Source organism: Ornithorhynchus anatinus, chromosome 5 (assembly GCF_004115215.2).
Source record: "Ornithorhynchus anatinus isolate Pmale09 chromosome 5, mOrnAna1.pri.v4, whole genome shotgun sequence".
Lineage (NCBI taxonomy): Eukaryota > Metazoa > Chordata > Mammalia > Monotremata > Ornithorhynchidae > Ornithorhynchus > Ornithorhynchus anatinus.
In genome coordinates this window covers 49,943,846-49,955,538 of record NC_041732.1, presented here as the reverse complement: position 1 = coordinate 49,955,538, position 11,693 = coordinate 49,943,846, and the positions used below count along the sequence as shown (strand labels likewise).

The 11,693-nt window shown below is 44.9% G+C and overlaps 1 non-coding gene across 1 annotated transcript; it reads left to right on the top strand.

Annotated features, from left to right (window-relative positions):
* The first annotated feature begins 10,965 nt into the window (after positions 1-10,965).
* Positions 10,966-11,102, top strand: LOC114812676. Its single transcript, XR_003760327.1, has one exon. It is a non-coding gene; the product is annotated as a small nucleolar RNA SNORA7 (small nucleolar RNA).
* Positions 11,103-11,693: the final 591 nt, after the last annotated feature.

Here is an 11,693-nt window from a genome sequence, read left to right as displayed (position 1 = left end):
AGGTACTGACCCAAAAGTAAGACTTCATGAGGAGCCAGACCCCAGCCAACCAGCCCTCATTCATTCATTCATTCGATCGTATTGACTGAGCGCTTACTGTGTACACAGCACTATACTAAGCGCTTGGGAGAGTACAGTGCAACAAAAAACAGACACGTTCCCTGCCACAACAAGCTTACAATCTAGGCGGGGGAGACGGACACCAATACAAATAAATACATTGCAGATATGTACGTAAGTGCTATGGGTCTGGGAGGGGAGAAGAACAAAGGGATCAAGTTAGGGTGATGCAGAAGAAAAGAATAGCAGGGGCTTAGTCTGGGAAGACCGCTTGGAGGAGATGTGCCTTCAATAAGGCTTTGAAGTGAGGGAGAGTAATTGTCTCAGATTTAAGGAGGGAGGGCCTTCCAGGCCAGACTCAGGATGTAGGCCAGGGGTCGATGGTGAGATAGGCAAGATGGAAGCACTGTGAGAAGGTTAGCATTATAGGAGCGAAGAGTGCAGGCAGAGTTGTAGGAGAGTAGCAGGGTGAGGTAGGAGGGGGAAAGGTGCCTCCTCCAGAGGTATTCTTCTCCTCCATCGGCAAGGGACTCTGTCAGCCTCAGCCACTGCCCCCGCCGGCCATTTGGCTTAAACAAACAGCCGGGTGGCCCGAGAGGTGTCAAGTTGTCTGCCCAGCTGTCTCGCCAGCGGCACAAAGGCATTCCCGGTGGCCATGAGCCGCGACGGAGGCCCTCTCACGCCTGCTGGGTCCAGCAAGCCTGTCTCCGCTCTGACCGGGGAGGCCCCCCACTCCCCCCCCCCCGGGGCACCAAGCAGAGGCGAGATTTACGATGTGAGGGTCAAGCAGGGATGGTGAGCCGGTTGCTCTTTGGGCCCTGTTGGATTTCCACGAACCTGGACCTTCCCGGAGCATGAGGCGGGAGGTCTCACCATGTTGTCTCTGAAAGTGGCTTGAGGGAAATGGCTGGTAAAAATCTCCATCAGGATTCATCCTCTGTGTAGAAGTGCTAGCTGGTACTGAATGTGCTCAAAGTGCAAAAAAGTCCCCCGGTGTTACACACCACTATTCTGAATTGGCCCCTCTCCCTTACTGCTTTAGGGTCCTCGTCTTGAGATTGGGTTCAGTAAATCGATAGGCTACGATTAGGGATACCAGTCTGATTGTTTTGTATGGCCCTCAGTGCTTAGTAGAGTGCTTGGTGCATGGTAAGCACTGAAGGCACCACAAAATATCATTCAATCAATTACTGAGCACTTACTGTGTGCAGACCACTGATTTAAGTGCTTGGGAGTGTACAATACAATAGAGTTGGTAGAGAGGATCCCAGCCCTCAATGAGGTTACAATCTCAATCAATTAATCGGACTTATTGACCCCTTACTCTGTGCAGAGCACTGAGAGCCTTCTCCTCTTTCGTGCCTTTTTTTTTAATGGCACTGTTCAGTGCCTACTATGTGCCAGACACTGTATTAAGCATTGGGTAGATACAAGCTAATCAGATGGGACACAGTCCTCGATTCACATGGGGCTCAAAGTCTTAATCCCCATTTTACAGATGAGGGAACTGAGGCAAGGAGAAGTCAAATAACCTGCCCAAAGTTACACAGCAGACAAGTGCCAGGACCAGGATTAAATCCCAGGTCCTTCTGACTCCTAAACCTGTGCTCTAATCACTTGGCAACACTGTTACTCCTGCTTAGACTGTGAGTCACATTTAGGAAGAGAACTGGGTCTGATCTAATTATCTTGTATCTAGCCCGGCACTAAATACGGCTCCTCTGTCTTGCTGCTTTCTTTCTTCCAAGGCCAGGAGACGATCCTTATCAGTCTGGATTACAAGAACAAGAGTTGATGGATATTGGACTCTGGTAAATGCTAGGCCCATTCACCTGGGGTGAATGGGCCAACCATCCAGATTCCCCATCCGAGTGGGAGGGGAGAATGCTATTTTGAAAACCTGGTATCTTCTGGCCTGGCACAGCCTGAATAATAATTGTGATATTAATTAAGGGCTCAGTATGTGTGTCTAACATTGTACTAAGCCCTGGAGTAAGCACAAGATAAGCAGGTCCCACATGGGGTTTACAGGAGGGAGAACAGATATTGAATCCCCATTTGGCAGACGAGGAAACTGAAGCAAAGAGAAGTTAAGTGCCTTGCCCAAGGTCACCCAGCAAGTAAGAGGCTGAGCCGCGTCTAGAACCCACGTCCTCTGACTTCCAGGCCCATGCTCTTTCCACTAGGCTACACTACTTCCCCATATTCCTGGATTTCAAACGTCTTTGGTTTCTGCTGACCAGGGTTTGTAAGAGAGAGGATCTCTGTTAGAGAAGCGGCGTGTTCTAGTGGACAGAGCCCAGGCTTAGGAGTCCAAAGGACCTGGGTTCTAATTCTGGCTCCACCACTTGTCCGCTGTGTGACCTTGGGCAAGTCACTTAGCTTTTCTATGCCTCAGTTATCTCATCTGCAAAAAATGGGGATTAGGACTGTGAGCTCCATGTGGCATAGGGACTGTGTCCAACCTGATTACCTTGTATCTACCTCAGTGCTTAATACAATGCCTGTCAAATAGTAAGCACTTAACAAATATCACAAATATTATTAATAATTATAATAAAGATCAGGTAGTGCTGATGACTAGAGAAACATATTTTATTTGCTGGCTGTATTTGTGAATTTGATTGAGTTTGGGATCTATACTCCCAGAAGAAGGGAGAAGGCTCATATTTCTTATAAAATGAAAATAAATTCTTCTATAAATCAGTGCCTCTGACATTCAGTTAGTTTGGATTCTGTGAGAGATGAGGCTACGTGGGTCGCAGGGCCCCTGCTATAAATATTTATTCACAAAGTGGCTCTTGTGTTTATATGAATTCTTCTGTCACCAGCAGCATCCGATTTGTTCTGAAAGTGAATTGAAATTATGCAAGAAGTTGAGGCTGGTAAATTCTGTGAAGGAGGGGTCTCCTTGCACATTTCTTCCCTCTCTCCTTCCTTCAGTCCTGCCTGAAACTCCCTCCCTCTTCAAATTCCCCAGAGACCAAAATCCTCCCTATCTTCAGTGCCCTCATGAAACCCTACTCCCTCCAAGAAGGCTTCCCTGATTCATTTTCTTCTCCCCATATTATTCTTGAATAAGCTCTAATTTCTTTAGGCAGCCTGGCCTGTGGGGTCTGTGGGGGGATTCCAGTCCCGGCTCTACCACTTGCTTGCTGTGGGACTACCTGCTGTGGGATCTTGGGCAAGTCACTTCACCTCTCTATCCCTCAGTCTCCTCATCTGTAAAATGGTGTCCTTTTCTTCCCACCTCTTAGACTCTGGCCTTCATTTGGGGCGGGGACTGTGGTCAACCTGATCACCTTGTATCAGCCGCAGTACAGTGCTTGCCCAGCTCTGCCACTTGTCAGCTGTGTGACTATGGGCAAGTCACTTAACTTCTCTGTGCCTCAGTTACCTCCTCTGTAAAATGGAGATTAAGACTGTGAGCCTCACGTGGGACAACCTGATTGCCCTGTATCTACCCCAGCGCTTAGAACAGTGCACTGCACATAGTAAGCGCTTAACAAATACCAACATTATTATTAAAGTAAGTGCTTAATAAATACCATCATTGTTATTAGTTTTATTTTCTTATTCTCCCAGATACCACCCAGAGCACTTCTGTACACACTCATTTATGTAGTTTGCTATTTCAGAACTCACTCAGTCACTTATCCACATTTCCATTTTCTTTTTTTTTCCTAGGAATAATTTCTTGTATGCTTTTCCTTTAGATTATAAGCTCCTTTAGAACAGGGAGCGTATCTTTTGTCTCTATTGAAGCTCTGAAACTGTGGCCAACTGGAAAGTTCATGGGCCTGGGAGTCAGAAGATCTGGGTTCTAATCCCAGCTTCACCACTTGTCTGCTGTGTGACCTTGGGCAAATCCCTTAACTACTCTGTGCCTCCATTCCCTCAACTGTAAAGTGGGGATTGAGACCGTGAGCCCCATGTGGGACGGAGACTGTGTCCAACCCGATGAGCTTGTATCTACCCCAGCACTTAGTACAGTGTCTGGCACATAATCCTTAATAAATACCACAATTATTATTATCATTATTATTGTTGTTGTTGTTGTTGCTGTTGTTATTACACTGCCAATTGATTTCGAGCTCCTGGCAATTTGTTCTTTCCGCTCTTTGTTCTTTGAGTTCCCTTGGCTATATTTGGGCTGTTCTTTGAAAAAGAATGACTTTGTGGTCAACAGTGACAATTAACTGCCCTCATCCATCACAAGAAGTGTTGCTAACTGCTTTCTTCACCTTTCTTTGACTTTCCTTTCCCCCACCCCACCTCATATAGTCATCCTTGCCACAAAAGAGTCAGATCCAAAGACATAGCCTCCATTTTGGGTAACCAGTTTTTGTCCCATTCAGAGAACCCAACTCCAACCTTCTGCCCCTTCTGCTTGGGCCAACTTGGAGTATACATCTTGGAGGCTCCCACCAATTTTACTGGTGACAGGAATTGGGATTAGACATTGGAAGTAAAGAGTCAATCAATTAATCAGTGGTGCTTATTGAACACTTACTGTGTACAAAGCACTATACTAAGTGCTTGGGAGAGTTCAGTATAACCGAATTGGTAGATATGTTCCCTGTCCACAAGGAGCTTATAGTAGAGGGAGAGACAGGCATTAAAATAAATTACAGATATGTCCATAAGTGCTATGGGGCTGAGGGTAGGGGTAAATACCAAGTGCTTAAAGGGTACAAATCTAAGTTCAAGGGTACTGTGGAAGGCAGAAGGAAGAGGGAAAATGAGGATTTGGTCAGGGAAGGCCTTTTGGAAGAGATGTGACCTTAATAAGGCTTTGAAGTGGAGAGAGTGCTTGTCTATCATATATGAAGGGGAAGGGTGTTCCAGGCCAGAGGGAGATTGGTGGTGAGATAGATAAGATCAAGGGACAGTGAGTAGGTTGGCATTAGAAGAGGGAAGTGAGTGGACTGGATTGGAGAAGGAAATTATTCATTCAATTCATTCAATAGTATTTATTGAGCGCTTACTATGTGCAGAGCACTGTACTAAGTGCTTGGGATGAACAAGTCGGCAACAGATAGAGACAGTCCCTGCCGTTTGACGGGCTTACAGTCAGTGAAGATAAGAGGGGATAAGCTGATTGAGTGCTTTAAAGCCAAGGGTAAGGAGTTTCTCTTGGATTCAGAGATGGATGAGCAATTACTGGAGGTTCTCGAAGAGTGGGGAAACATCGACTGAACTTTTTTTAGGAAGATGATAGGGGCAGTCAGTCAATCATATTCACTGATCACTTATGGTGTGCAGATCACTGTACTAAGCACTTGGGAGAGTACGATGTAACAGTAAACAGACACATTCCCCACTTACAATGAGCCTAGAGTCTAGAGGGAGCAGACTGATGTACCAGCTGGAGTGGGGAGAAACAGGAGGCTGAGAAGTCAATGAGGAGGCTGATGCAGTAATCAAGGTGGGATTCAATAAATCCTTGGATCCGCATAGCAGCAGTTTGGATGGAGCAGAAAGGACAGGTTTTAGCAAAGTTGTGAAGGTAGAACTGACAGGATTTGATGATAGATTGAATATGTGGGTTCAGTGACAGAGATGAATCATGGATAATGGCTAGATTATGGGCTTGAGACACAGGGAGGATGGTGATGCTGTCTACAGTAGTGGGAAAGTCAGAGGGAGCTCAGGGTTTGCAAGGGAAGATGATGGATTCTGTTTTGAACATGTTAGGTTTGAAATGTCAACAGGACATCCAAGTAGAGATGTCCTGAAGGCAGGAGGAAATGCAAGACTCCAGGGCTGGAGATATAGACCTGGGAATCATCTGCATAGAGATGGTAGTTGAAGCCATGGGAGCAAATACATTCTTTGAGGGAGTAAATATAGATGGAAAATTGAGGTGGGATGCAGAGGTGGAACCTGTGAAAGAGACTGTGAATCAGAGGCCACAGAGACAAGTGGAGAACCAGGAGAGGACAGTAATAGTGAAGCTAAGATATATTTTTTTTAGGAGAAAAGACATGGTCTATAGTGTTGAAAGCCACTGAGAGGTCGAGGAGGATCAAGATGGAGTTGAGGTCATTGGATTTGGTGAGAGGGGGTTCATTGGTGACCACAGAGAGGGCAGTTTCGGTGAAGGAGGAGGAAGCCAGATTGGAAGGGATCAAGAAGAGAATTGGAGAAGAGGAAGTAGAGGAGGAGGCTGTGGACATCTCACTCAAGGAGTTTGGAGAGGAGTGGTAGGAGGGAGATGGGGTGAGCACTAGAGAGAGCCATAGTGTCAAGTGTTTGGGTTTTTTAGAATGGGGTTTCCTGAGCATGTATGAAAGCAGTGGAGGAGAAGTCATTAGAAAGTGATCTGTTGTAGGTGGAGTTGAAGCTGAGGTTTTGCCGGAAGCTATTTCTGATGAGGAGGCAGTGTGGTCTTGTAGAAAGATATTGGATTCAGAGTGAGGAGAACTGGGATCTAACACCATATCTACCACTGGACAGCTGTGTGGCTTTAGACAAGTCCCTTAACTTCTCTGAACCTCAGTTTCTTCATCATTGTTGCATGGTTAGTGGAAAGAGTATGGGCCTGGGAGTCAGGGACCCTTGGTTCTCATCCTGGCTCTACCACTTGTCTGCTGTGTGACCTTGGACAAGTCACTTCTCTGTGCCTTAGTTTGCTCATCTGCAAAATGGAGATTCAATACTTATTCTCCCTCCTACTTAGACTGTGAGCCCCAAGTGTGACGTGATGATCTTGCATCTAGCCCCAGAGCTTAGTATAATACTTGGCATCTTATAAGCACTTAACCATTACCACAATTATTTCCTCAAAGAATGTTTTGAGGATAAAATGAGAAGGCTGAGGAGAAGATGCTTTGAAATGCTGAGAGCTATTTAAAAAACAACAAATTATTATTTTAATGAGATCAAGAAGAGATAATGCTTTTCTCAAACAGCAGCTGAGCAAGCTGGGATGTGTGGGAGAGGATGAGAGGCCTCAGTGCTGAGGGGAAGGCAGTTCTTCTCCAAAGCCTCTACTGACTTTCTCTACTGAAGGCTGGATGATAAAGTGGGTCCCCCCGTGCACTTAGTTTATTTTCTTGCCCCTATTAATAATAATAATAATAATAATAATAATGTTGGTATTTGTAAAGTGCTTACTATATGCAGAGCACTGTTCTAAGCACGTGGGTAGATACAGGGTAATCAGATTGTCCCATGTGAGGCTCACAGTTAATCCCCATTTTCCAGATGAGGTAACTGAGGCACAGAGAAGTGAAGTGACTTGCCCACAGTCACACTGCTAACAAGTGGCAGAGCCAGGAGTCGAACCCCTGACCTCTGACCCCCATGCCCGGGCTCTTTCCACTGAGCCATGCTATTTGACTGTGTACTCTAGAGAAGCAGCATGGCATAGTGGACAGAGAATGGGACTGGGAGTCAGAAGGTTATGGGTTCTAATCTCAGCTCTGCCACTTGTCTGCTGTGTGACCTTAGGCAAGTCACTTCACTTCTCTATGGCTCAGTTACCTCATCTGGAAAATGGGGTTTGAGACTATGAGCCCCATGTGGGAAAGAGACTGTGTCCAACTCAAATTGCTTGTACCCACCCCAGTGCTTAGTAGAGTGCCTGGCACATAGTAAGCACTTTACAAATACCATAATTATTATTATTCCTGGCTGAGAATGTGTTCCCTTCCCTGCAACATCTCAAAGCTGTGGATCCCAGCTCTTAAAATCTGTACTTGTCCTCCCTTAACCATTAAAGTGTCAAAAGAAAATTCACAGCAATAGTATTTATTAAGCACCTACTATGAGCAGAGCACTGTACTAAGCACTGGGAAAGAACACAGAGATGTGAATTAGATGTAATCCATGACCCTCAACGGGATCACACTTCAAAAATATGAGAGAGGAGAGAGGACTGGTGAACAACACATATGGAGCTATGAAGCAATAAAAACCTAAAATAACGTAAAAGACAAAGACAAATGCACAAAATAATTTTTTTTTAAATCAGTAGGGGCCATGGTTGAGGAATAGAATTTCAGACACTTGGGTTTGCTTTTCTTTCCCGCAAATTCCTTGGCACCATTCCTAAAAAAAAGAAACACTAAAATTGCGCAAAATCAGAGATGGTCTATGAGGAAAGATGAATAGCCATTTCTCCCTGATTTTATTTTCTCTACATGGGCTCCTGGCCTGACAGGATCTTGCTTATACTTCGGAAGTTTTAGAATTTTTCAAAAATAAAATGGTTTGTTTGCATTTGATCAGAGGGAATAGGGGTAGTGGGGAAGAGAATCAAAGACAGAGTGGACTTGGGGCAGTTTCAAGCTAGAGGTCAGACAGCTTGGGTTCTAGTCTGAGATAGGCTTTTGCTGTTTTCCAGGAGGCAGTGCTGCTTGTCTTGTATCTACCCCAGTGCTTGGCACATAGTAGTGACAGCAAATATTAATATGACTATTATTAATGTTATTATTATAACTTTTATTATTAAAGTCAAGGTGGCTCATTGTGGACAGGGAACGTGTCTGTCAGCTCTGTTGTATTATACACTCTAGAGTTGTATTGTACTTTCTAGAGTTGTAACTAGAGTTGTACTCCCCCTCTAGGCTGTGAGCACATTGTGGGCAGGGAATGTGTCTGTTTACTGTTATATCGAACTGTCCCAAGCAGTGAGTACAGTGCGCTGCACACAGTAAGTGCTCAATAAATATGATTGACTGACTGACTTCTGCTCCTGACCTTCCAAGTGATCATAGGCCCATCTTTTTGTCTTTCTCCTTCTCTTCCCTATCTGTGAAATGAATATAATAATCTCTGTCCCCTCCTGCTTCATAGGGTGATAAGGAGGAGAAAATGTGATCTGCAGGTGCCTGGGCTTCTGAGAAAAAAAGTCAGGTGGTCGTACTTATTACTCAGAAACCATTTTTGATTCTCCCTAATAATTGTGGTATTTGTTAAGAGCTTACTTGGTGCCAAACACTGTTCTAAAAACAGGGGTAGACACAAAATTATCAGAGCCTACTTCACACATGGCTCATAGTCTAGCAGAAGTGGGAATAGGTATAGAAACCCCATTTTACAGATGAGGAAACTGAGGCACAGAGAAATTTAGAGACTTGCCCAAGGACACACAGCAGGCATGTGGCAGAGCCAGGATTAGAAGTCAGGTCCTCTGTGCTCTTTCCATTAGGCCATGCTGCTTCTCCTTCCTTGGCTCTACACTGCAGCTTTCTGTTTCTGGGACTTGCAGGGAGAGGCTCATCATAGTCTAATGGTCTGAGTTCTAAATGCAGGGCTGGGTGGAAAGAGAGGACAGGGGTATTTCTAAAGCAACATTCCTTGGTGACCTGGGAACCTGTAATATCTATCCCTGGCATTTCCCCTTTAGCATCACGGAAAAAGCACGATTCCTCTGTTGGCTGAATATTCACTACATAGAAGACAGATGTCTAGCTCGATCCAGCATCGTCCTCTGCTGATAATTGATTTCTTGTAGAGTCCTGGTTTGTCCTGCCAAGTTTAGATTTTATTGAAGTTAGTGGGAGTCTAGGGCAGGCATAGACCTATTCAGGCCAAGTGTGATCATCTGCCTTCTTTCCCTTCATTCGCCTTTGTTTCACCCCTCAGGACAGGGAGATGTCACAATCTCAGAAGACAAGGGAAGCATCCCACGGTCACTTTTCTCATTTTCTTTCTATACTAACCCATTCTTATCAATCAATCAAAAGGATAGAGGAATGTACTAAGCATCTGGAGAGTACAATAGAGACAAATTACACAATCCAGACCCTCAAGAAATCTACAGGGAGACTGACAAAAATAAGCCATTCACAGTTAGGAAAGAAGAAAGAGACATTTTGGCCGTTGCTAGCAGGATGAAAGGATTAAAATCACCCTCCTGGAACAGCAAGGCTCTTCTTCTTCAACAGAACTTGCCCTTCTCAGCCTTTAGACAGCAGATTAAAATCCAGTTTAACCAAAAAACCATCTCCGATCAACCCTAGCCCATCATCCACTCCCACGTTTATCTGAGTGTACTTCATTCCATCGCACTTCAGTGTCTTGTCATTTTTATGATTCATGCTATTAATGTGTTCAGTGTAATCTTAGGGCATCAAGCAAAGACCCCTTCCCTTTGATTTTTAGGCCTTCCTCACTCGCTCATTCAATTGGTGCTATTTATTGAGGGCTTACTGTGTGCGGATCACTGTAGTAAATCCTTGGGAGAGTAATAACAGAGTAAGTAGACATAATCCCTGTCCTCAAGAAATTTACAATCTAGTGGGAGAAACAGATGTACCCCACCCATAATGAGCTTGTGTGCCTATGCTTGTGTGGGTGTGCTTATTGAATATTCAATTATTCAATTTAGTGTGATTCCACTCTTTGTGAATTTTACTATGTCTTATCGCCCTTAGTAGTATGTAAGCTCCTCGTGGGCAGGGAAGATGTCTGGCACCATCCCGGGTGCTCAGTAGAGTACAGTGCATTCAATCAATACCATTATTATCACTACTAGTATTTGGGCTATGTGTTTGGTTACAACCCTATTGCCACATTTTTAGATTCCAGAATGGTCCTGCCCCGCAAGTTTTCTTTGGTCTGAAACAGCACAAGAATGACATCTAGTCTCACGTCTGGCTATGAAAGTGTAAGCAGCACAACTTTTTGATATTTTCTTGACTGATGGCCTAAAGCCGCAGAGAGCCAATATCCCATGTGATTGTCTTGTGTCAACCTCAGCACTCAGTACAGTGCTTGGCACCTAGTAAGCACTTACAAATATCCCAATTATCAAGTCATGCCAGGTTAAAATAGCTTTGTGCAAACACAGGAATTGTGGGAGAGCGGAGAAGACAGTATGGGGTGGGATGGGTTGAAGTAGACCTGGTAACCCTCCAGCCTGGTGGCTGTTTCTGATGGGTTGAAGATTGTGCCCCCCTCTCAGGGTCACACTGGGAGAGCGTCCAGTACTCTACCAGTCTCGACTATGGGAGGGAGAGTCAAGCAGAGACCTACCATTCCATTCCTAGCTTGGCCAGTGGCTAGTGAGTGGAAGGCAATCTGCTCCAAGTCAAAATTCACCTGTGCTGGGCAACAGCGGCATGGGAGAGAGTCAAGGGTGGAGATTCGGGTTTACTGCGCGGAAGGAGGCCACGGTAAACCACTTCTGTATTTTTACCAAGAACACTCTATGGATACACTACCAGAATGATTGCAGATGGAGGTGGGTCATTCTGGGAGAGATGTGTCCATGGCATCGCTATGGGTCGGAGATGACTCGATGGCATAAGACAAGACAAGAAGGTTGTGCCACGGGCAACATAGAAGGTTAGTAAGAAATGGAAAAAACCCACCAATCACCAGCATCATAATAATTGGTAATTATGGTATTCATTATGCCCCTGCTATGTGCCAAGCACTGTACTAAGCATTGGAGTAGATACAAAATAATTAGGTTCCACATGGAGCTCACAGTCTAAGTAGGAGGGGGAACAGGGAGAACAGTTGCCAATGAGGGAACTGAGGTACAGAGAACTGAACCAATCAATTATATTTATTGAATGCCTACTATGTGAGGAGTGAAAAGACTTGCCCAAGGTCATACATGGCAGACAAATGGCAGAACCAGGATTAGAATCCAGGTCCTCTGACTCCAAGGCCTG